The sequence below is a fragment of the Hipposideros armiger genome, unplaced genomic scaffold (genome assembly GCF_001890085.2).
Source record: "Hipposideros armiger isolate ML-2016 unplaced genomic scaffold, ASM189008v1 scaffold_250, whole genome shotgun sequence".
Lineage (NCBI taxonomy): Eukaryota > Metazoa > Chordata > Mammalia > Chiroptera > Hipposideridae > Hipposideros > Hipposideros armiger.
In genome coordinates this window covers 620,155-647,716 of record NW_017731600.1, presented here as the reverse complement: position 1 = coordinate 647,716, position 27,562 = coordinate 620,155, and the positions used below count along the sequence as shown (strand labels likewise).

Genomic DNA, 27,562 nt, shown 5'->3' with positions numbered 1-27,562 from the left:
TATATATATATATATATATATATATATATATATATCATATAGAGGTATATGTGTACATTATATATATATATATATATATAATGGAATCTTATTCAGCTATGAGAAATAAAATCCTGCCGTTTGTGATGACATGGAGGGATCTCAAGCACATTATTCTAAGTAAAATAAGTCAGACACGTACTGTATGATATCACTTTTTTGTGGAATCTAGAAAAGCTGAACTCAACAGAAACAGAGAGAGGAGTGATGGTTGCCAGGGGCTGGGGGATGGAGGAAATTGGGGAATGTTGGTCAAAGGCTACAAGCTTCCATTTATAAAATGAATAAATTCTGGAGATCTAATGTATATCATGGTGATTATAGTGAACAATATAATATGCCTGGAAGTTGCTAAGAGGGTAGATCTTAAATGTTCTCACCGCACACACAAAGTATCAATTATGTGAGGTGATAGAGGTGTTAACTAACCTTATTGTGGTAATCATTTTGCAATATTTACATATATCAAGTCAATATGTTGTACACCTTAAGCTTACGCAATGTTGTATGTCAATTATAGCTCAATAAAGCTGGGGGTGGGAAGAAGAGCAAAGGGTATTCTTGTGCTAATTAGAGAAAGGAACTCCTCCTGGGTAGATGGAGCTCACTGAGTGAGATATGCGCTGGATTTCCATGCCCATCCCCCTGGTGCAGAGCATAGCCTACACACCTGATACTGAATGTTGTGCAAACCCTTGTATGTATCTGGTGTCTTCTTTCTGTTGGGCTGCTTTACCCATTGTTCTTTGGCTTCTAGTTTTGAAAGTATATATATTTTCCCTTCACCTTTAGTATTCCCAAGGACTTCCCAGTGTATTCACAAGAATGTGTAGATAGAAGCCAATCCTTTCATAGGCCTGCATCTGTATTGCACAGTTCAACAGAAAAACACATTATGGAGTCACATAGCTCAATCCATGTATCATAGCATAGGCCCTACTGATACATGTGCGCATGGGAACAACAGAATCCAACATAAGGATGAATGAAGCACTTACCACATGTAATATCTGCTTGAATAACTCTAACATGCTAACTAGGGGGAAAAACAAGGACTTTGAAAAGTCTAAACTTAATAAAAAATTATATTAGCTTTCCATTAATCCATCTTTTAGTGATTTTACAAAATTACAACTTTGGTGTTTTCTTTATGTTATTTTGATCCAAGGTACAAGTAATACATACATTTTATTTTTTTAATGAGTAATTTGTTGCAAAGGATAAGTTTTATTTTAATTTCTAATTCACCTAATTACATCATTATAATTGCATTTATAAGGGGCTTTACCTTCTATTATTTTAAAAATCCTCTGATAAATTTTAGATTCTTCTGTCTGCTACTAACAATTCGTAGTTAAAATAGCACATGAAATAGTGGTCATATAGGTACTTACTAGAATAGGTTTAAAACTACACAGTAGAAATAAATGATTTCACTAGACCTTTGGTTTCCTCATATAAAAGTTACTTCTTTAAAGATCTATACAGCAAACAGGTGGGCTTTTGACAGGACAATGCTATTCTCTTCAATGTCACTGTCATTTAGTGATCAGCTAAATTGTCACTTCATTTACAGATACCTTCCTGACCCCTAAAGTTAAAAAAGTTCTATGATCACCTCACTTAATTCTCTGTGTAGCACTTATTAAATTCTGATACCATATTGTGGATTCATTCGTGTTTAATTGTTTTCCTGCCTCTCCCAACTTCAGGAGGGAAGGAGACTTCTATTATTTGTTAATTGGTGAAAACAAATTTTCAAAAGGATAATTTGAGAAAACTTGGAAGTAGCTAACACGTACTTTGAATAATGTACCTAGTATGATTTTGTATTTCAAAATGCAAAATAAGTAAGACATTGTTCTTTATTTTTTCTTTCCTAACATTTTCTTTTTATTACTTTACAACCTACCAAAATTCCCGTGGTAAAGGGAGTTTTTTGTGTTTTTTTTACCTTGCATCCTTCCTACATACTCACACATACCTACATACATTTATTTGTATGTGTATTTTACAGCTATCGTTGTTTATAAACGTGTTTCTCACCACTTGCAGTCAATGATGAGCGTGTTCATCATTATTCTCATTGTTTATAAATAAATATGTGGTAGTTAGGTCTCCACCGATAGATTATAAATTTCTTGTGGGCAACAAGCATTTTATAATGAAGAATTTAAAGAGGCCAAAGCCATTATATTAAAAACATGATGCTTTCAAATACGCTTTTGAATGTTCACCTCAGTGTTCTAATTAGATTCTAATTTTGGTACACATATCTGCTTATCTGAATGCCTTTAGCAATCTGAAATGACTTACTGAGTATTCTAACTTATCCCGTATTGAATGGAAGCATATCAGAATTGTTCGCTATTCAAATGTGCTATCGCAAACTATAAATAGAGCACTGCTCTCTGCCAAAGGTGAATTAATTGTGATAAAGCTATTTTGATAAAATTTATTCCTCACTTAAGTGAAACATGGAGTAGCTGATTTACTTCTGCGTCAGCTATGTTAAAAGCTCTGCATTTAATAATAAACTTCTACTTCAGTATATGCCACTACATTTTTTTTTAGAAAAAAAGGAAAGCCCTTGCATTTGATTAGCTTCAAGTGATGCCTCATTGACGAATGCAAATAATTTAACAAAAAAGGCTAATTGTATAGAACAAGTAAATATTATACATACAGTACTCATCTGCCTACAAGTATACAGGTAATATTTGTATTTAGTTTCTTAATTTCTTATTATAAGACAATTGCATCTCATCTTGTTTAATTGCATTGTTTCTATTGCTAGAATAATAACAACACTTTCTTTTTTTAAGATGTTGGATGGCAAATATTTTTAGATTATAATCACTTATTATTCCTTCTCTAAGCAAAACCACTCAAGAGTCTCAGCTGCAATGAAAAAATCTGATTTCCTACTAATAACGGCCAAATGGGAACATTCTAGATAAGTCTATATCCTGTCTATCATCTTCTCCTTCCGTTGTGGTCATAATCATTATCGACTTTTTTAAAACAATTTTATCACTTTTCATTTGAAGTATTGCTGATTTTTAAACTGATTCGCTTTGCAGATATAAGGATTTTCTCCCCTTAAACTACCCGTGACAGAGTGATTTGGTAAATTACAACTTTCTAAGCAGTATTAAAGCATTTATTATTCTTTTTAATCTTAAGTGGAGTTGGCTAATAACTTGACTACTTTCTGAAAGTGTCATTCTAAAACTGTATAGTATTTAGCCTCACATCCCAAACCCCTACAATAGTCTTTTTGTTTCTATTTCTAACCTTACGTGTCTGCATTAGTGAATGTCAGGTACATGTGGAGTGACAATCGTACAGTTACTATGAGTCTAGTTCATAGTTTCTTATCTTAGTTCTCATTCAGACCATAATTTAACATAAACTCTACCAGGAGACAGGAATATCAGATAAAATGATCACATAACTCCTGCGTTATCTTTCAACAGCAGATGAAATCTTATTCACAACTAGTATTTACATGTGTCTTTTATTCCAAATATATTTTCTAAATGATTCACCTGCTCCTAGCATTTTGCACAGCATACTGATTTTTATTGCTGCCATAACAAATTACCACAAACTCAGTGGCTTAAACAGCACAACTTTATTATCTTATAATTCTGTGGCTTGAAATTCAGACACAAGGCTCAGTGCGCTAAAATCAGGGTGTCTATAGCATTTCATTTCTTTCTGGAGGCTCTAAGGGGGAACATTTCCTGGCCTTTTCCACCTTCAAGTGGCTTCCCACATTCCTTGGCTCGTGGCCCTTTCTTTCACCTTGAAAGCCAGCAATGGTCATTCAAGTCCTTCTCATATCACATCACTTGACCCTTCATCCATTGTTACATTTCTCTCTGACTGCAGTGAGAAAAGATTCTTTTCTGTTAATTTTATTAAATGTATTTGGGTGACATTGGTTAATAAAATGATGTAGGTTTCAAGTGGACAGTTCTATAATACATCATCACCAGTATATTGCATAAGGGCTCACATGATTAGGTTTAGCCCGCCTAGGTTACCCAGGATAACCTCCCCATCTTAAAGTCTATAAACCTTAATCACGTGTGCGAAGTCCATTTGGCCTCGTAAGATAACATATTCACAGGCTCCAGGGATGAGTGTGTGGACATCCTTGGGGGACCATTATTCTGCCCACTCTACATGGCCTTTTACTATTCAGTGTCTCTAAAGCACTTGAGTGCTTCCTATGGGGGGGCATGCTGCGCTTTGTAAAACGTGTCACCAGGCTTATGAAATCAAGCATCGTGGTCATTACTTATTAATGTCAGGAAAAACCTGAACACAGCCAAACTTCATTTCAAGCCCCAGCTTTCTCTTGTTCTTCTTACCTCATTTTTTTCAATAAAAATGGATGATGGAGGTGCTATTTTTTTTTCTTTGTTGCATTGGCAGTGTTGCAATACAACATTGGATAAATAGCCAATACTGTTGATTTTGTAGAGAAAGACTGAGAGTCCAGTTAAATTTGTATCAATTCAGGAAACAAAATAGCTGCTTTTTCTCACTGGGAGATTCTCCCTTTTGAGCCAGGTTACTCAGGTATACCCAAGAATTGTGGGAGCATCAGTTTTATCTGGTCAGAATGGAGCCCGGATCTCTAGGCAACTCTTGTTAACTAATGTTGGAGATACCACTGGGATAGATTAGGGAGCTTTTAGAAATTTCTATCAAGCTTGATTTATTTAATATTCATAGTATACTAACTATGAATATTAATTAGCTAATTCACATTTAGTATTCATGTGTTGCTTGGATAGATCATTAAGATGTAAATACGATTGATCTAGTCTGGTATTCTTTAACAAATGACATCCTTATAGTTGTATTTTTAAGGAATATTTCTACCTAGTTTGCAATATTTAACTTTTTCCCTCTCTCTTAAATGCTTTGTGTTTTTGGTTACATAAATCAGGATGAAAATTATGTAGTTTATTTTTTTAATATAATAACCCACCCAGAGGAAAAATATCTGTCAATGCTTGTTGAATCGCCTTAGAAACAGAGTATGTGTGTGCACTGACAGGTTAAAACAACAATTTTTTTTTAAATACAGCAACATTAGACATTCCCTTAGGTCTTAGGTTCTATTTTAAAATGTGTGTTATTAGGTTTAATCAGTCCTTCACATATAGTTGCCTTTTGTTAAAAAAGACAATGCCAGGTTGGCTGATTCTACTGTTAAAATTAAGTCTGTGGATTTACCGGGATTTTCTAATGCTCTTATGTGTGACAGTTTCCATACAAGGTAGACTGAATGAGTTTCCTAAATTTGTTCCTCTCGATATCTAATCTAAGTAGCACCTTAAGGAGAGTATCTTAGTGTATTGTATCTCTTCAGTAAAATCCCTCTCGACTGGCTTCGATAGCCATATGGCTCTAAATTTACTAAATGTGGAAAGTTTAACTTAGCTTTACTTCTTTCATCCTGAGGAAAACAATCTTCATTTCATTGATTAACTTTCATTTAAATGCTTATTTTATACTGTCTTTATTTGGACTATGCTTCATTAAGCCTCAATTTCCATTTAATTTTGCTTGTGTCTTATTGCTTGAGTTCCTGTGTTTCAGTTCACTAATGAAATGTTTCCTAACCTGTGAAAATTCAGAAGAGCTCCAAGACCCATATACAAGCTCATTCTAGGTTTCTAAAAGAAAAATTCAGGTCTTCTGGGGCTATGATTCACTGCAGAAAATAAACAGTGTGCTTACCCCAAACTATAGTCCTTGAGTCTTTCGATTCCCATTCCCCATATGTTAATTCTACCTATCTGATAATGACATCAATTACAAGTGTCTTATTTCTCTGTACCCTGTCAGTGGTTGTTCCCTGTGACCTGATCTTGACATTTCCAAATTCAGTTTGAAGCTATAACTAAAGTTTACTATTATTTATAGAAGGTGAATATTAAATGGTATTATGCATACATTTAGATAAAATACGAGGTTTTATTTCAAAATGTGTATTGGTTCAGGCCATGGTATAGCTTTGGGCAAAGAAAGTAGAAATGAGGACACAAAGACAGAACAGTTTTTCAGTCTCATACATCTATCTCCTATTCCCATACTAGGCTAATGAGATGTTTCATTGAATCACCTTTCCAGACCAGGACTCCGGTCCAAGCCAAAGTCGCTGTCTCCATCATCCATGCCCAGGTCTCTCCTACTGACCACAAAAAAAGGGATTGTAGTGCATTAAATATAAGGTATGGCAGCCTAGTAGCCCAGTGGTCATTATCCCCTATTTTCCCCTATTTTTGCCCTGTTTACAGACTTGGGTTCTTCTTAGTTTTAATTTAGAGCCCTGGACCAGGTTCAGCATCACCAGTCATCGCCTGGATTCCACTACAGCTTGGATTCTAGCTCTTGTGCCCAACTTGCCTGATTGAATCATCTTAATTGAAAGCTTGTACATTGTTGTGCTCAGTCCCCATCTCTTGTCTCCTTTCTCCCTCCTGTCTGTTTCTGTCTCAGTCTCTGTCTCCTTTGGCCTGAACAACCTGGCCCTTGAGTCCAGGTCCCTTCTCTGTAAGTTCAGATTTTTTCCTGTGGTCCCTTTATAAATAGGCAGATCTGAAGATCTCCTATTGTTGAACGTCCAGCAAGCTTTGTGGTGGATCCTAACCCCAGCTCTGACCATGCATAACCTTCATTTGACTTTTATTTGAAACTCTATTTTCATATACTATGTTTATAGTGGATAATAAATTTCATATATTTGTTGTTTATGTAAATAAAATCCACTCAGATTTCTTAATTTGCCTTTTACCTGTATGTAAGGTCGCCTCCGACATGTAGAATATTAAACTTTGCTGAACTAAAAGTATATTTTTCTAACTAAAATCTCCATCATTTGACAAAATTAAATCACATCGCTAAACATTTCACTCTCTTGTTCATTTCAGTGCAAATCTCTCCATTTTTATTAATTCGTTCATGAATCTTTTATTGAGAAAAAATACCAAATAACATTTTCAGTAACATGACCATGGAAGGAGGATGCACTAACTAGTACAAAATCCTCATGCTCCAGAAGCTAATGGGTGAAATAGACTGGACATAAACAACACTTCCCAGTCATTGAAAATGCAAATAATACTCCATTTACAAATAAGATCAGGTTTTCTTAAGGCTTGGGAAATATTTGTACTTTTAAACAGCAGACCCTCCAATATTCTAGGTATGCAATGCTAGGCTCATAGGACGTGAGACAACATAATCCTGATAATGTTAGCCATTATGATGAGCTCCCCACATTTAAAAATAAATTAAGTATCATGATCATAAATTAAATTTCATTATTGAGTTTCTTCATATGTTTTGGAAAAACTTTGGAGGCCTTTGACTTATTTACTACCAATTTGTCAGTTAGATGTAGAATTTCCTATTCTTGGATCAGTGTTCAATGTAGGATTTTATGTTTGTATTAAAATGCCATTTAAAGTGTTATGTTGCCTTAACATTTCTTAATCACGGTAGACATTGTGCCACTTACTCTTTCATAATTATGTGATTCTCACTCACACATGGAGTCCATTATGACCCTTATCTGCCACATTAGTATATTTTTCTCTTCCCCATTTTTATGACTCCTGCATATGTTGAATAAAAATTTTCATATTCTACTTAGTCTGTATCTGTTTTCCCTTTGCGACCTGATCTTTATTTGGATACAGAGTCTAATAAAGTGCTAAAGTAATTTCCAAACTCTTTGTGTTTTAAAAATAACTCTACCTTTAATTTTTTACTATATCTTTATTTTGTTGTAGTTCTAGTTTCCAATGTTCATTGTTTATGTTAAATTTTTAATTTTTCCTTTCATAAGTTACTCTTAAATGTCATATTTTTTATTTAAGTATAGCTGGTATATAATATTACATTAGCTATATTAGTTTCTTGTGTACAATATAGTGATTCAACATTTTTATTCCTTACAATGTTATCACTCCACTAATTCTAGTAATCATCTGTCACCATGCAAACTTATCACAATACTATTGATTATATTTCCCTTCACCTTATCACCCATTCGCCCACTCCCCTCCCTTGTGGCAACCATTAGTTTGTTCTCTATATCTATGAGTCTATTTCAGTTTTATTTGTTCGTTTATTCTGTTCTTTAGATTCCACATATAAGTGAGATCATATGGTATTTGTCTTTCTCAGTCTGACTTATTTTACTTAGCGTAATATTCTCTAGGTCCATTCATGTTTTCAAAAACAGTAAGATTTCATTTGATTTTATGGATGAGTAATAATTCATGGCATATATGTACCGCCTCTTCTTTATCCAATTGTCTATTGATGGGCACTTGAGTTGCTTCCAGATCTTGGCTATTGTAAATAGTGTTTCAATGAACATAGGAGTGCATATATCTTTTCAAATTAGTGTTTTGGATTTCTTCGAATAAATACCCAGAAGTGAAATTGCTGGGTCATATGGTAGCTCTATTTTTAGTTTTTAAAGGAAATCTCCATACTGTTTTCCACAGTGACTGCACCAATTTGCAGACCCACAAACAGTACACAAGGGTTCCCTTTCTCCACATCCTCGCCAACACATGTTAATCTTAAATGTAATCTTGTACCTCATCATCAATTTTTCGTGCACATTTTGATGTCTTTCTTTGGGGGCTGTAACACATTTCTATAATTTTGGTGATACCACTTAAGTGAATAGAAAAAAACATGAAGAATATACTAAATATACCAAATAGTAGGTTAGGTATGCATCATCAAATATAGAATGACACTAACATTTGACAAAGCTTCTTTTGGGTTTCATATTTACTTTCCCTGTTTGTCTATTTTTGTCCTGTTTAATTTTTTAACTCCTAGGTTTATAGACATTTTTAGCTTAGCCTATGTCATATCCATTCAATAATTTCCAATGCCTTTAAAACATCATCTAATTTTATTTTGCTCATTAAGATTTCTACTTCCTAAACCTAATGAGAAGATGGAGGGAAGAATAGATGTTGACAGAAAATAACATACTTCCATGTAGCAGCCACATAGCAATTAATTACTTTTCAGGGAATTCTTTTCACAATTATTTTGTTAAAAATATTTCACTATATTATTTTTCAGCATTGTCAGTTTTCTAACATTGATATAGCTATCAATTTATTCATAAACTGAATTCATTTTCAGTGTCTGTTTATACAGTCTTTTGTTTTTCTTCAAATTGCTTATATTATTTTCCATATGAAAAAATAGATAATTGTCTCTCTGATTAATTTCCTTCCAAATAAAAACTGTGTATCACTCTTTACTGATTGTGGAAAATGCAATAATTTAAGGGGATACAGTATGCCATTGATTGCAGTGTATTTCAAAATCCATTTTATTTGTATGCTTTCTTAACTGCTAATTGGTTCATCTGAAATTTGGTGATCCTCCATAGATTTAATAGTTGCCGGAACAAAGTGTTTGAGTAATCAAGGGTAGAGCTAACAACCACGAGAATCTTGTGACATGGGCCTTTTCTCAAGACAAAAACAGTTTAGTGTGAAGTCACTAGAAAATTTCTTCCAAGCTATTTGGCAAGCAATAAGGTTGCCCTTGCCAATGACCATGCTGACATGGTCAATCAAGGAATGGTCCTTTAGATCAATAAAGATTGAGTTCCTCTATTATTTCTCCCTTGACAGCCATGATTTTTCTGTCAGTCTGCATCTCCTTTGCTTCAAGAGATGAAGCTCTTTCAGTTCCTCTCTCTGGCATTCCCAACCAAGTTCAATCCTTCCACACTCTGGGCGGCTGCAAATAGTGAGTGGGGATGCAATTCCTGTGAAGCCCCAGCAATTTACTTTGCCTATTACATTCACCAGCACTTGCTTCATTTCTACCTCATTTCTTTTTGTTGCCTCTCATTTGTTTCTTATTTTCGTTTTGTGATTTCTTCTCTTAACCTTTATTGATTCCTTTCTTTATTCCATGATTTAAGCCTAGTGCCCTTCTTTTATTATTCTTAATGAATTCATTCATTTTCTGTTTCGTCCATTTCTGTTTTTGCTAATTGTTGGCTTTGTTGTTCTCCTTTTTCTTTTTACCTTTAGTTTCTATCATTTTAAACATTAGTCCAGGTGGAATATTCCTTAGGTTAGGTGTGCAAATATTAATACTTCCTTAAAGAATTCATTGTCTTATACTCTTTGTACTGATTAACACCATAAGATCCTGTCCCATGAATTTTGGAATTAATATTATATTTTATTTACTTACCTGTATAGTGCCATCTTATAAGTTTCATTCTGGAGATGCCTAGGTTGCATATTTTTGGTATTAAAAATATCATTAGGGGGCGGCCGAGTGGCTCTTGGTTAAGAGTTGGCTTGGGACGCCAGCTCTGAGCAGCAGGGCCCTGGTTGGGATTCCACATGAGGGCCAGTGACACTGCCCTCTACAACTAATATGGTGAACAACAGCTCGATCTGGAGCTGGGCTGCTATGAGCTACCGTGAGTGGCCAGCAGCTGGCATGAGCTGCCGTCCAGAGGCCGGCGACCAATCTGCCTCACCCAGGAAGAGTGCAATGATAATACCAACATGGGCCAGTGAAGTGAAGTCCTCCACAACTAGACTGAAGAACAAAAGGACAGCAACTTGTCTGTCCCCCTTCCCCAATTCCCCAATAAACTCTTAAAAAAATATCAGTACATTAATTTTATTATTTTATAAAGTGTTACTCTAAAGAGGAATTACTAAAGATAATATCTGTGACCCCAAAAATATGTTTCAAAAATTGTCACTGCTAATTGAATTTGATGTGTAACTATATAAATAGAACAGTCTCTAATTGTGAATCCGGGAGAATTTGGATATGGTTTGTGTGTTGGCCAGTCTGATGACATGTTTAATCAAGAATGGCCATTTATATCAAAGAATTGTGCTCAGTAGTGAAAGCAAATCTAGTCATAGATTGACAGTTAACAGATTCAAAGGTTTATGGCATACTCTGGCTATTATGAGTTTTAACAAGAATTTGTTTCTACATTTTAAAAAAATGATTCAGGTAGTTTTAGTGTAGCAGCACGTATCTCAGCCTTGTGAATTTGTTGAGGACAATGTTTGTGTTTTGTTACTTTTGGATCCTCTCCTAGAACTGTTCACTTTTTCTGCTATTACACAGACACAGACATGAGATGGGATTCATTGCAGGGCACACAGCTTTAGGCTATAGGCCAAAGACAAACACACAATACAAAGGTAGAAGTCAGTCTGTTTATCATTCTTATTTAACAATGGAAGCCTTAATGTAATCAATGCTACAATCTTAGTACAACTCTCCCCCCAAACTTTGTTGAACTGGTTCTCTATCTGCTGCCTCAAAATAATGTAGCTGATTTTAAAACCTACACTAAATAAACCAACAAAGATTTCATTGCGCTATACCTATTGGATTTTAATCTTTTCCTATTTGTTCTTAAGAAAACTACATGCATAGTACTCATGGAAGGATTTGAAGGATATGACACCCTCAAAAGCTTCCATTCTCTGTAGTAACAATATAGTATGTTCAACAAGCCAGCTAATTTGTCATTGGTTTCTTTACTGACAAATGTAAGCCGAAGTTTCTAGATGTAGTATTTTACATAAAAGCAGGCTCCACCTGTGGCTGTTCCAAGATTGATATCACTTACAGTCTTTAAAATGTTATAGAAAAATCTTTTAAGAATTTTATTTGTGAAGTTTCATTGATTTGTTTTAAGGCTTAGATTTTTTGGCCAGGGACTATTTGGAGATTAGCCTGCACAAGATCATTGTCAGCCCCATGATTTATGCTTGGAGAGAACTTGTTCCCTTAGAAATGCTAAAGGTTTCAGGGCCTGTAAGAATCGTTTTCTCACAGATACCAAGTTTGATGACATAAATCTTTTCTTCATCCTGCAATCACCTCTCTGTCTCTGTTGTTTATTTTTAAACTTCTGTTTGCTTTTAAGAGTTAGTTATCTGGGTTTATACTTCTGCCCTATAGAAAGTAAGTCAAGGGTATTTATGGTTGTTACCAAGAATGTACACCGAAAAGTATAAGTAAGTGGATTCCTGACCCCATCTCAAATGCACTGAATCTATGCATCTAGCATTAGGCCCCAGGAATGCGAGTACCTTTTCCAATTTGTAAGTTTGTTTTCCATATGAACTGCAAGGTAGGAATCATTGTGACCTAAGACATGGTATGAACTTACTGTCCCCCAAAAGAGGTGTGTTTACTATCTAAAAGGCTACCTTGAATTCAATGGGTATAAATTGAAAATAATTATCTTTGTAAGGTAGTCTCTAAGATATAATAGGCTTATATCTAACAACTATATACAGTAAGCTTGCTGCAGCTTAACTTGAGTTGCTTATTTGGCTCTGAGCATCCCGGTAGTCAAAAGAAGCAAAGGAAATAAAATTAATGCTGCATGTATCACACTGTCTACATTGAATTTTGAAAAAATCCAACATGGTTTTAAATTCCTCTGAGAATACTGAGTCCTCATAAACTTGAAGGGTCAAGACATCAGAGGTGAGTCAGCTCTCATGAATCCCTTAAAATCAGTCAGTATAACATGAAACAAGTCTTTGCAGGAAGTAAAACAAAAATAGAATTAGTGGAAGATGTAAGATTTTCATGTTATAGTTTTACTGCGTGTCCTACAGGTTTCTGGGTACACGCTGGTCTTTTAGTAAATGATATTTACTACATAAGCCCAACCCTCTTTTTCAATATAAAGTTAACAATTGGTACTCTAGGAACTGAGGGAACAGCCTGTAATTCCTTAAATCCTTTAACATTTTTATCTGTTATAATAACATTTATTAAGTACTTACCATGCTACTTTATGCCAGTGATTTGGTTGATCGTCTTCACAAAAATTCTATGGTAGGCATGACCAGTCAGGACTTCACCAGAGAAACAGATCAGTAGGAGATATATATTAAGAGATTTATGGAAAGGGTTTGGCTTATGCAGTTTTGAGGGTTAGCTAGACAAGTCTAAAATCTGTAGGGCAGGCAGTTGGGAAGGACAGGCTGGAATTCTTGGCCATAGTTGAAGCTGTAGTTCCACAGAGGGAATTTCTCCTTCAGGGCAGCCTCAGCTACTCTCTTAATTCCCCTGATTGAATCAGATCCACCCAGGTTATCCAGGATAATCCCTCTGATTTGAAGTCAACTGGTTGTAGGTTTTAATCACATCTACAAAATGCCTTCCCAGCAATACCTAAGTTAGTGTTCGGTTGATTAACTGGGTACTATAACATAGCCAGGTTGATACATAAAACTAAGCATCACAGGCAGGTACTTTTATTGTTCTAATTTCCCAGATTCAGGAAACTGACTTTGAGAAAGTTAAAGTAAATCGCTACAACTAGTAAGTGATGGAACATGATTTGAACCCAAGTCTGTCTAACCCCAGAGCTCATATTGTAATACCCAGATGCTAAACAGGAAAATTGGCATTTGACCATTTACGTCGTAGTAAAAAAATGAATGCTGCACACACACGCATGTACGTATACACCACCACCACCATCATCACCACCATCACCATGTATCTATTCATGTAAAAAATGATAAAATAATATTTAGGACATTTAATGCATTTATTGATATTGTGAGGATAGGTCAACATTTTCATTAATTTAGTTATGTTAATTTTCTTTTGGGAAGCCATGAGAAATGATTTGTTCATTATAAATTGCAGTAATTTTGGAAATAATTTAACAGTCAGTCATCATTTAATAAAACTGAAATAAAATGTCAAGAATAAACTATAAAAGAGAGTGGAATCAGTCAGTAATGTCTGTCACTTTAAAGTAAAAAGAAAACAAACAAACAGTGTGATTTCTACCATTATTAGAATTAGGTAGTAAGTGAGCTACAAATGTGAATCTAAAAAGTATTACATTTAATTCATTGGATTTCTGCTTATTGTATTAATGGATGAGTGGCGGAAATTTGTAAAATAGTCACTCTAGCATACTTAGCACATAGATTAGACAACAGCAGCTGAGGAAATATTATTCTTTTATTACTGATTGAATTTGTGGTATATTTTATTCTTCTGTTTGTATTCAGAGGTAGTACTCTAATTTCATCTAGCTCTGAAGTATCTACTTTGAAAAATAGGAGAGGCTGGGTGGAGGACATTGGCTGCCCACAGAATTCTGAGGTAAGGAGAGAGAAAAAGAGCAAAAAGAGAGGTGCAATTTCCTAAAAAACCTGTGAAAGGTGGTGCTCGTTCTAGTTTCATATTTTCCAATGACATTATTTTTTTATTATGTGCATGTGTTTTATTAGTTTCAGGTGTACAAAACAATGCACTAGTTAGACATTTACACCCCTCACAAAGTAATAAACCCTTCCCCCAATCTACTACCCTCTGACATCATATGTACAATAGCTGTTACAATTCCATTCAATCTGTTCCCTATGCTGTTCTCCACATCCTGTGACTATATATTAAATTATATATTAAATATATATATTAAATTATAGTTGACATTCAATAGTATTCAGCTTCAGCTTCAGGTGTACAGCACAGTGGTCAGGCACCTACACCATCCGTGAAGTGGTCTCCTTAATACAGCGGTTCTCAACCTGTGGGTCGCGACCCCCTTGGGGGCCGAACAGCCCTTTCACAGGGGTCGCCGGGTACTTGTATGTGGGTGTATCTGCATGTGGGCCTGGAGACTGATAGAGGAGCGGTGTCTTGGTTCCTAAGACCATCGAAAATATGTGTTTTCTGATGGTCTTAGGCGACCCCTGTGAAAGGTTGAGAACCGCTGCCTTAATAAGACAAGTGCCCATCTGATACCCTACAAAATCTTTACAACATTACTGATTCTATCCTCCAAACTATTATTTTAACTTGCCTCTAAACTTTAATCCTTTGTGCATGCCTTGTTTCATAATTTCACTATTTTACTTGTGCTCAAATACCAGAGAAATCCTCAATTGGACCAAACTGGTACTTGGATAGCATCCCTGCTTTTATTCCCTTCTTTGTAAAGTCAGCCTTGTATAATAAGCAAGACGATGCCCTTCCCTCCAAATGTTCACCTTCCTTACACTAATTCTTTGTTCAGCATGAGACATTGCCCCAAAACTTCAAGAAACATCTGTCCTTTCTAGATCCCAAATTACCATGCCATGCTTATGTCCTATTACTTTCCAATGCATCTTCTCATCATACTGGGGTATTCACTCTCGTCACAGTTATCATAGGCATTCCCAGACCAATCCCTCTGCTCACACTGTTGACCTGATACCCTCCCTCTTTCTCACCGCGTATCTGAATCCCATCCACCAGCCAGCCCAGATCACATGAAATTCCTTCTATTCTCATCTCCTTCCTCTGAACTCAGATAGGAGATGAAATCTGAAAGGGGCTTGAAGATAACGGGCATCTGACTCTTGAAGTCCTTCTATTGCAATCAAGTCAAATGATTTACGTCTTTAGAGATTATGTTTGAAAACCTCTGGCAAAGAGGAACTCACTACTTTCCAATGAGATCCAGCCCTTGGACAGCTTTGAAAGGTCGACAGTGCTTGTATTGAGTTAAGACCTGCCTCAGTATAACCATTTCTTCTTCACTTTCCCATTCCTTGATACTAGATTATAAACTTTTTCATAGCAGGAATAGGTATTTCTAACACCTAAAATAATACTGGTCATATTGTAGATATAAAAAATATTTTTAAAATACAACCTGTGTTTGAGTTTTTTCACTCTCCTACCCATTCTTCTCTATGTGAACCATGATTGTGTATATGCCTCAAAGGGAATACACAGGTAGAGTCTAACCTTCATACTCCACAATGGACTATACACTTCGTACAATAGAGTTACTGTATTTTCTAGAAAGGCAGCCTGTGTTTACATTTGCCAATATGCCATAGTTTCATCATCCTGCTGACAATAATTTTGCTTATACTCAAACCCAAACTCAACTACTATTGCTGCTGCTACTACTACTATTACAATTACTATTACTACTTCTATTTATTTATATTCTTATTATTACCCCAAACTGTGTCTTTCTTACTCTGTAATTGTAACACTTGAGTTTGGGAATCCAAGTGTAGAATATGTTTTATTCTTGTTAATTTTATGCTATTATGTTAGGCCTACAATTCCCTTTGTCAAGATAATTTGGGATTTTGATTCTGTTACCCCCTAGTGTAATCATATATTCCTTTGGGGAGTACATAGCACACACATATTGAAATTGTTGGTTGTCTTATGTGTTATGTATATTCTCTCTTTCTGTTTAGCTAATTATTTGACTATACTTGCTGAAGCCAAGTAAAAGATTCCAAGGAACATTTGCAAACATATTATAATTTCATCCTAGAGTAAAATATATTCTGAAAAATATTTGGAGTAATGCAAAGCAACAAATTTACTAATGAACATTGCTCTCAAGAAATAAAATGTTCAACACTCTCTAAAGATTCTATAATTTGTATGTTAAGACTCCTTAGAATTCCTTAGCTAAGGTGTGCTGTTGCTAAGGTTGTTTTATTATTTGTTTTGGAAAAGCTTAAAGACTGTTTCGGTGCTTAGTCCAGAAAATTCACAGACAATTATATAAGCATGTGCTATTAATGTTGTTAAATAATCGCATAAGGCCTAAAGCTTGCCATTTGTTACCAATTCTCTCCCTGTGGCCAGGTACATAGCATTGTATATTCACAAGAATAAATGATTCCACACTCCATGGATCACAAAAATAACCACACTCTGGTTGTCAGGATATTGATAAGCATTGTCTTGTAAACCGTAGTAAAACCAAACATTTGTTATATCAGTTAAAAACAGTCCTATACTCTTCAAATGATTTTCATCCATTAGAAATCCTATATTGTTCATCTGACTTAATGACTCATGAAAATGTAACCTAAAAGTGAAAAATTTACACAGTAAGATAAATAATGGCATTAAACCATTGATAGTATGCTCCATTTGTGTTAATGGTCTGTATTTCTAGACGAGTAATTGTGCCCTCTTGTCTTAATTCTGTTTCAGTTACAAATCTCACTATCTAATTTTAGCAAAAAATGTCAGTTTTAAAATATATGTTTTATTATCACAAATTGTTTGCACCAAAGAAAATTTGGAAAATCTTTTTGAATTTTGCTTTTACTAGGGTTTAAGGGCTTAAGTTTCACATCAGTAAAATACTTGCCAGAATAAAGATATTTCCTATATAAATTGTTAGTATACACATATAAAATGTGTATATATATGTAACAAAGTTTATTTTAAGGTTTTCAACTTAATTTTAAATTTCAGTTATTTGCCTTATCATGCATACACTACCTTTTCCTTACTTGATTATTTTAGGCAGCTCCTTAAATCACTTGTACTTTACAGAAGAGTTGATAGTTGTGAATTGTCATCTATTTGCCTGTGAATTTTTTCTTTGATAGACACTGTGATTTTATTCAGTGACATGAGAGAAACTATGGGATTTTTCATTTTGTGAGACATCATCATGCTCATGATTTATTGTTTGGGGGACAATTGATTCCAACTGAAATGTCCCATGAAATAAAATAACACATTCAGTGCAATTTGTTTTACTAATTATTATGTGTAGCAATCATTTGACTGTGCAGATCAAAATTTACTTTCTAAAAGCTCCTTCCATTAGTGCTAATGTGTTTGTCTCTTTTTTAATAAATCTAGTAATCATTGGGCAGTTGGTGAGGAGGAACAGATTAGAAGATTATTCATCTATATTTTCAAAGTGATGAAATAGAAATTCTGTCATTTATGAACTTTTGCTGGTTGCTTTCTGGCAAAGTATATTCTTAGTTGTTAAAATGCCAAAGGAATGACTATGAACTATAATTTGTCCCGGAAGAAGAGGAAGAGGAGGTACCATGGGTTAAGCACTCAATAGAGGTTAGGCAGTGTTCTGGCTATATTACTTCAAATATTCTTTATTCATTAATTCATTCAAAATTTTTTTCATGTGCCAAGTTCTGTTCTAGGAATTTGGATAAAGCAGTGAACAAAACAGACCAAAAGACAAAAATCCTCATCCTGGTGGAATGTAAGCAAAAAAATATAACAGATTATTACCTTAAAGGTATATCTGTGTTGACAAGTGCTACAGAAAATTACGGAATTGTACACGTGAAACCTGTGTATTTTACTATCAATTGTCACCCCAGTATATTTTAATTTAAAAAAAGGAAAAGAGAATATCATATGGCCCTGCTTCTATAATTTTAATGTGCATGTGAATTACCCAGGGATTTTGTTACAATGCAGATTGTTTCAGTAGGCCTTGGGTAGAGACCTGAGATTCTGCATTTCTAGAAAGTTCCTGAGTGATTCCAGTGCTGCTAGTTTGGGAATATGCTTTGAGTAGCAAAGATTGTATCGTTCACAGTGGGGGGTGGCTCAAAAGTAGAGAATGAGAGGGAGACTTGGCTGAGATTTTTAAATACGATGATCAGGGTGATCCTTATTGAAAAGGTGATGATTGAGCAGAGATATGAAGGAGGTGAGATTTTAGCCATACATTTATCTAGGGAAAGAAAACCGGCCAGTGCAGAGGCCTTAGGCAGGAGCATGGCTGGCAAGGAGAGCAGTGTGGATGGAGTGGAATGAACCAGAACATTGGGAGGAGTAGATCAGATTTGAGAGACAGTGAGTGGGAGCAGACCTTGCAGGGCCTTGTAGACCATTATAAGCTTTGGGTTTTACTCATAAATGGGGACCCACTTCTGGGTTCTGAGCAAAGGGGTGACATGTTCTGACTTAGGTCTTGAAAAGATCACTCTAAACTGCTATATAGACAATAGACTGTTGAAGGGCCAAGGTACAAGCAGTGAGCCCAGTTAAGTATCTGCAAAATATATGGTGGCTCAGATTAAGGTTGTAGCAGAAGAGGTGACGAGAAGTCATGGTATTCAGAGTGCATTTTGATAGCAGAGCCAAGCGAACTTTTTGACATCCTAGATGTAGGCTGTGGGAGAAATAAAGGAGGCAAGAGTGATTCCAAGGTTTCTGGCCCGAGCTTCTTGAAGGATGGAGTTGCCATCAAGTGAAATGGGAAAGGGCTAGGGTTCCAGGATCACATGAGAAGTTTAGTCCATGTATGTGTTGAGTCTCGGTGCGTGGTTTAGATCTCCAAGGGGACAGGTGAAGTAGACAACTGCATATGGAAGCCTGGAGGTTGGGGAGAGGATAGCACAGAGGGTTCAAATTTGCTCTCTCGTGGCAGTCTTATAATCACCCTCTACCATTCATCGTTATCCTCATTTTATAGTTGGGGAAACATGATCGGAGAATATGACTGACTGACTAGCTGGCAAATGGTTGTGCAGAAAGTCAAGGCAGCATCTCTCTAGCTCGAAAGGTCACACTGCTCTCCTGCTTCAGTAGTAAAAGAATCAATACAGGTCACTGTAACTCGTGATGCATTTACTCAGAGCAAGTCAGAAATTTCTTTTAGGCAGGAAAATTGAATTGGCTATTCATCTTTTTAGCTGCTGTGTTTGCCTACTGTAGACAGATTTCTTTAAGTCACTCCTTGGCAGGGCTCCACATGTTCTAGAGTGCCATGCTCCTCTGAGTGTGACTCAGTTTTTTTCCTGAATAGCTCACTTCTGTGGTGGCTTATTAGAGGAGAGAAAGCCATATGGTCAGTGATCTGGGGTTCGTAATGAAGAAATCAGTGCTTTCTTAATGTTGGAAGGGTAAACGAATGGGAAGATACCCACTGTGGCCTTCCTGTCCTCCAGTGGGACAATTATGAAGACTGTTCTACATAATTTACCAGAGGTTTCCAGCTGGATTGAGCCCCACTTGTCCATATTAATAACCCATTCATTAATACTATTTATTGGCAAGGAATAATACTATTCCTTGCATCTCTGCCTCACCTTTCCCATTCTTTTTTTTTTTCCCCCTTGGGATCGCCTCCCAAATAGACTCTCTGTATCCAAGAGCATATCTCTGGCTAATCGAAGAGAGGTGACAAGGTAAATAAAATGTGCTGAATTGGTCTATTCAGAATAGTTCTTTCTAATTTCTACCACAGCACCTGGCAAATAGTCGCAATAAATATTTGCCAGACCAATGAATGACTGCAGCTTTCCTTAATGATTATTAAATAATAATAGTAGCTGCTGTTACTATTATTTTAGGCAAATATATTTTAATAGGATTAAGGTAAAGTCTGCTTTGTCTTTACTACTGCCAATCTCATTCCTTTTCCCACCTTTCCAGAAGCAAAAATTCTTAAGAATTTAGTGTGTGTGGTTCCAGTCTGGATGTGTGTGTGTGTGTGTGTGTGTGTGTGTGTGTGAGAGAGATATTTGACATTTACTTAAATAACACCATTTTATACATATGACTATGTAACTTGCTGTTTTAATCTAAGTTATGAATGAGCTCTATTCATATTGTATATTTCCTGCTTTCTATTTGATTAAATTTTTCCTATTTTTTCCTCTATAGAATTTGAAACTATTAAATTCTATTTCTATTTGTAGTGATTTTTTGTAGATCCTGAAGAAACATATGAATTTATATTTTTATATTTTTAGGAGTGGCTACAAGTAATGAGCTAATATTTTAACACTATTAGAATTAGTGAACCTCCACTCTTCTACCAAAACCATAGGCCATAGTTTACTTTTTCTTCTAGCTACCCCTGTCTACTTCCATGTTAGTTTTCTAGAATTTTAGTTTGAAATTGCTTTTAAACCACAAAAGTTTTTTTTATTATTATCATTAATTCTTATTTAGATTAATGAAATTTTATTCATTCCTTTCATTTGCTTTTTAAATCCATTTATTTATTTAACTGCATTTTTGTTGGTGGTGGTGGTGAAGTGTCTGCTTTAGTCATAGACTGTGGTAGTTAATCTAGATCTTGACATGAGGGTTTTGCCATGAAAAGCAAGAAAGGACGATCTCTCCAAGGCGACAGTGTCTGGGCTTCCTTTGTGTGGGCTGGGAAGTCTATTCGTTGCCCTCTGAAAACTGCTTTGTGTTGCTTTAGTGTTTGTATTGGGGCCCATGGTATGTTAACTATGTATATTAAAAATAAACTGATAGGGAAATGCTTAAACAGCACATTAAAAAGTGACCCAAGGGGAGGCCCATTAGCCCAGTTGGTTAGAGTGTGGTGCTGATAACACCAAGGTTGCCAGTTCGATCCCCGCATGGGCCACAGTGAGCTGCGCCCTCCTTAAAAGAGTCAACTATGCCATTGTAGCATGAAAACAATGTGTAACCAATGACCATGGCTGTCCCCCAATAAAATTTTTTTTAAAAGTAACCCAAAAGAAAGTGTTATCAAAGATGATACATTTGATATGTTAAAATACACAAAGATTTGTTTGGAAATTTTCCCCATGTTTCATTATAGCCTCATCCAACGCCAGCATAAATAAAAGCAATGAATCATTTTAAATTAAATTTAAAAACATAATTTCTGCATGTGTTTAGCCTCAGTAACTAGGCATTATGAGTGAAATTTTCAATGTTTGTAGACTGTAGAAACAAATATCAATATATATTTTTTAACTTGAAGACACTATAGCGGTCATTTGCATGTGAAATTCTGTTTACTCCTAGAATCATTCTTTTTTCTTTTTCCTTTCCTTTTCTTTCCTTTCCTTTCCTTTCTCTGTCTTTCTTTCTTTCTTTCTTTCCCTCCCTCCCTCCCTTCTCCTTCCTTCCTTCCTTCCTTCCTTCCTTCCTTCCTTCCTTCCTTTCTTCCTTCTCTTGCTGCAGAAAGCTTTATTGTTTCAATTTGGTCCGCAGCATGGGAGAAGGCTCCAAGGTGGTTAGAAGGCTGTCTAGCGGTTGCAGGGAGAGGCTCAGCTCAGGCAGAAGCCCAACACCAGGAGGATGCAGAGGGGCCCCTCCAAAGGCGTCTGGGCTCCAAAGGCTCCTAGTTGTGCTTGACAGTGAGTCTTTCAAAGAGATACTCTCCCAGCCCAGCCTGGGGGTGCCGGCCAGCCTGTGGAGGTTAGTCGGGTGATCGCCCATCTCCTTGATGAGTTTCACCTCCTCGTTCAGGAAGTGGTTCTCCCAGAAGCCACAGAGATGGGGGTCTGTGTGGGCAGAATCCAGGGCATGCAGATCCAAAACGACCTGGTTCAGGTTCTTCTCCATGACCATGGCGGCTTCCATGGCACGCTGAGTTTTACCCCACTCATCTTGGGAAGGCTTCTGTAGGTCCTGGAAGAGTGCATAGCCACCACGCTGGTTTTGCATCTTCAAGAGACACTTGTCACCCTCGCGCTTCTGGGCTGACTCATAGAAATGGCTCACACCCTCTAGAGCTGCAGTAGAAATAGAAGCCCAGAGAGAGGTAGGTGTAGGAGGCCCACAAGTGCATGTTGACCAGGCCGTTGACAGCGGCCTCCACCTCAGTAGAATAATTCTGATGAACTTGGGAGCTCATGGTTGCTTGGCAATAAGGAGTTCAAGCCAAAAAATGGTGTTGATGGTTTCAGAGGCCAAGGGTGGCTGAGACGGTTCTGAAGGTTGTGACTGGAAAAGAGGTTGGAGTGTGGTCAGAGGCTGGAAGAAGGGGTGTCCCTGGGCCTGTTTCATCCAAACACTGTTCAAGCAAGAGTCAGACCTGGGGGACCGCCGAGGGCACTGTCCCTTGAGTCATCCTTCTGTGTTAAGACAAACTGTCATTTCTCGCCATTCTCTTTAACACCAATGTGATCATACACTTAATTTGTTCTCTAGTTATTAATTTTATGCAATCTCACCACTACATGTATTTCTTTCATTTTTTTTAAATTGGGGAATTGGGGGAGGGGAACAATGTTGGAGAATTGGGGAAGGGGACCAGCCAAGTTGTTGTTCTTCAGTCTTCAGTGTGGAGGGCGCCAGTCGTCATCTGGCTGCCCTTCGGCAGTTCTTGGCCTCTAAGCTCAAGGTGCTGTGTTACAATCTTAGTTGCAGGTGGGCGTAGCCACCATCCCATGTGGGAGTTGAACTAGAAGCCTTGTTGTTAAGAGCACACGCCCTATCCACTGAGCCATCTGGGCAGCAGCTCAGCTCAAGGTGCTGAGTTCAGTCTTGGTTGCAGTTGGGCATTGCCACCATCCCATGAGGGAGTTAAACCCAGCAGCCTTGTTGTTAGGAGCACGTGCTCTCACCAGGTGAGCCATCCAGCCACCTGTTGGCAGCTCAGCGGCAGCTCAGCTCAGGCGCAGTGTCACTGGCCCATGTAGAAATCAAACCGGCGGCCCTGTTGCTCAGAGCTTGTGCTCTTAAGCTAACTCTTAACCAACTGAGCCACTCGGCTGGCCCCGTATTTCTTTATTAGTACCTCACTTGTGCGGTTAGCATTCTTAACAAAAGGTTATCAGAAAATTTAAGTAACTATAAACATACATAAAACACGCAGGCTGTGAATGGCAGGGAAAGCTGGAAGTCCTCACACTGCTGGCAGTCCCACTCTCAGCCTTTCAGATGGCTTCTGGTTACAGAAATGGCAGGCACTGTTGCACTCAGTTCTGATCTTCCTGTTGTGTGTGATGCTGTGGTCCTGACTCTTACCTTCTGGGGGTTTGAATGGTAGATGTCACCATTAGTACTTCCAGAACCCCAAGAGTTCAATCCAGTTCATCAAATCCTAAACCATATTTGTGGCTCCCCATAATACTTTCAATTCTGCTCTACACTCTTCCTAGCCTAATAATGGGAAAGAGGGGGAAATGCACTTCTTTTCTTCTTCTCAAGACATCATTCTTTTTTTTATTATTCTATTTGGGTTTCTCTTGCTGTCTCTCTTCCACTTGCCTGAAAGCTTCCATTTCCTGTGGTGTTTTCTGAGTTGTATGTGTCTTACTCCTTCTGCGAGAAAGAAACGGCCAGGCTGAGATTTTGCTAATATCACCTCTGTTATGCACGTACAGCAGAACTCCATGTCCTTTAAGTAGCCAATGGAATTGTAATAGATAAGTATGATCTATTGTGAGGGGTGAAAAGGATAACTATTGCATTGTTCTGTACACCTGAAACTAATTTAAAACAAAACAAAACAAAACAAAAACCTTAAAAGAGAATTTGGTAAAGTTGGACTAGCAAAAAAAAAAAAGAAGCAGCAGCAGCAGCCACTACAGCATTTCTCAGCCTTTGTGGATTTTTTACTAATTTGACTATTCATTTAGGTTTAAAGTCCATGCCATGGGCAATCCAAAACCACCACCATAACAAATGAATGCTTCGTCACAGGCATAGCTATTGTCTCTATATCCGGAGACCCTCAGAGCATTGTTAAAACATGGACATGTTAAATGTTAATTTTTACTGCCCAGTGGAGTTAATCACACATCTATGAAGAGTCCATTTTAAATTAAACAGTTCTCTGTTCACTGTTTATAATTCCGTCCAAGGAGCCAATCATACTGGAAGGGAATGAGAGTCTGTGGTGTTTCTTACTGTCCATTCTCATGAGAGCATGTACTTATTGTACTGGATTTCTGGCTTTTGGTGTTGTAGATATGTAAATTCTATTTTAAGTTCCCTTAAGATTTCCATTACCCAAATGAGCAATCAAGTTTTAACTTTTAATCTGTGTACACACACACACTCACACACACACACACACACACACACACACACACACACACGTTGTCAAAATTTTAGCTTATGCTGCCAGTCCTTATATTGGCAAAATTTTAGAATATAATCATTTTAGTTCATAAAAATGTATTTTTAATATTGGAAGTTACTTTAGCTAATCATTTAAAATATCTAATTAGTACTAAAGCTTGTTAAAAACAGCCCCTTCTCATCTTTATACTAGCATAACTTTAGGGTTTCTAAACCAATTCAATAATACACATTCTAATGGCTGTTTCATATGTTACATTTTTATTCTACTTTTCTCTTAAGGGAATTTATGATTTCATAACATTTTGTTGTGGCATCATAATTTAAGCTTTTTGAATAACAGTAAACAGATAATATGTCCCAGTCTTCTGAAAACACAAGTTCACTTAGCTCTTTTAAATGACACAAGTTTTCAGTAATTCAACATGTTTTACTATTGAATTTGCATTCTCAATGTAAAATTTGATGAAGAAAGTATCTTCCAATATTTCTTCTGGTTCCAAGAATACCATTCACTTTCTCAAGTACTGCATTTTATCTGAAAGAATATGTATTAGAAGATATAAAGAACCTCGCCAAAGGCATTTAAATTTGATTATTTTCAAAATTGGACAAGTCATTTCATACTGAATGTGAAACTAAAATTAATTTCCAAACAATAAAAAGGTAAATAAAACTAAATTTATTATTACTGAGACAATTAGGCCATCTTTAATTATGTCATTAAAAAATACATTGAATGTAGCTGTCACTGATTATACTCACTTTTAAGGTGTCACTGTCTCCTTTATGCTGATTAGAAAATGAAACTTGAGAAAGATTAAAGTGCAACAGAGTAAATCATGTTTCAGTCTAAGTTTTAAATGACCTGACTGATACTTTCTTTAGATTGGCCCTGAATATATTTTTCTCAGCCATTCATTAAGATACATGCATTTCTAACATTCTAGTTGATCTCTTATGACAGTTTAATTTACCAGCTTCTCTGGTTCTTCCAAGTGTGCATGTTATAAAGAATAGTTAATCTTTATTTCTTTGGTAAATTTAATTAAATCCACCCATTGGAGGGAAAAACTTCCTAACTCTTTTCCATTTCTTGTACTATTTCTTCACATAACGTTTCATCCAGGCATCTTGTTTTTCCTTTCTGCCTCTTACCTAGTTGAAAACAAAGATAAGTCGATAAGTCCCAAAGAAAAACTTCTTTCTAATGTTGTTTAGTCTCCTTAACTATAATACCTTATAATCTATTGTGATAATAAAGCTGCCATTAAAAGGTATAGATTTCTGAATGTTTCTAAATATGTATTGTATGACAATGCTTTAAGTATATATTTCTTCATATTTAACTGAGTTTTATTTTTGCATACTTGAAGAATCTGTTCTTATGAATATTCTTAAAACATCTTACAAGTTACATAAGTAAGCTGATCAAACCATGCAACAGATGAGAACTTATTATTTTACAACGACTCTTATATAACAAGAGATACATTCGTGTGTGTGTGTATGTATATATATATATATATATATGTATACACATATACACACACATATACACATGTACACATACAGAGAGACATATTTATTAAAGTTCTAGAGACTTTATATATACTGTGGATTATTATCTTTGATTTAAATTAGGTATAATATGCAATTACTCATACATCTGTATGTCAGCTTAAATATTTTAATCACAAAATTTCCAGGTAATTTGTCTCCAAAGTACTTTTTTCTGGACATGGCAAATTTTATGTTCGTTGACAATAGCTTCTATGTATTATCACTAGAAGGACTTTTCTTAGGCTAGGTTATTAATTAACTGTCATTTTTGTACAGGGTGGAAAAGCAAAATGAAAAGAAGACATGAGCAAACAGAATTTCACACACTAGTGACTGTATAGTGTCTTCAAACTTCGAAAATATATATTGATATTTTATCCTATTTAAGTTCATCAGAGGCATAACTTTAAGCTTTGATTCATTACACTAGAGCACTGTAAAGAGGCAGCTTAATACGGAATGAGAATATATTAATGTAGCATTTAAAGTGACAAATGCTGACTTCTGCTTTTTCATTCTGTAGATTTTCTATGATGACTATCATTGCCATTGTAGCTAGCTTTGTGTGCATTTATAAGCTTCCAGTATAAACCCGGAAGCATAAAGCTCCAAGAGGAATAATACTAGCAGTGTTTTCCTTTGGCCACTATTGTAATTTGAGAACTGACATTACTGCTTTTAGATTTTTAAAATAAACAGATCAAGTAGAACATATGCAATCAAATCAGTAGGGTGATCTCAAAGAAGCCAGACTTCTTTATTCCAGCGATTCATTGGCCCAAATACACCACAAGTTCCCCCTTGTTAGAATTGCTTTCACAGGCTAGTTTATGAACCAGAAAAATAAAGACTCATTTATTTATAGTTTTAACCTAATTTTTTGGCCAGAAGTGATATTGCTGAATATACCACTTAATCGCCTACTGATTCTGATTCTCATTGAATTTTAATTGTTTCTAAAGTTCAAAGCAGTTCTTAGAAGAATGAAGACTTTCAACCATTAAGACTATTGAGAAGGCTGAGCTATAGGATTTGAAAATTCAGTAGTTCCAAATGGCATCATTATCTTTTATTTTCAATGAAGGTGACAGGTTCGGGGCTTTCCTCAGAAATCCCCAGAGAATGATTTTCATACTATAAGGCAGATCCAGTTCGGAAAGTCTTAGGAAGCAGAGGCAGAGTGCCATGTCACTGTCAGCCAAGTCTGTGACCTTCAAAACACATTGCAAGGACATGGTGGCTATCTTGAGCAGATTCAATAAGCTTTGTACCTTGTAGGATTCAGGAAGTACTGCACTCCCAAGCT

The 27,562-nt window shown here is 36.1% G+C and overlaps 1 protein-coding gene and 1 pseudogene across 1 annotated transcript in view; one reads left to right on the top strand and one right to left on the bottom strand.

The window, feature by feature from the left end:
• Nucleotides 1–27,562, top strand: part of IL1RAPL1 (interleukin 1 receptor accessory protein like 1) — a 1,086,405-nt gene that overhangs the window by 668,354 nt on the left and 390,489 nt on the right. The window lies entirely within an intron of this gene.
• Nucleotides 22,004–22,519, bottom strand: LOC109389924 (ferritin light chain pseudogene; annotated as a pseudogene).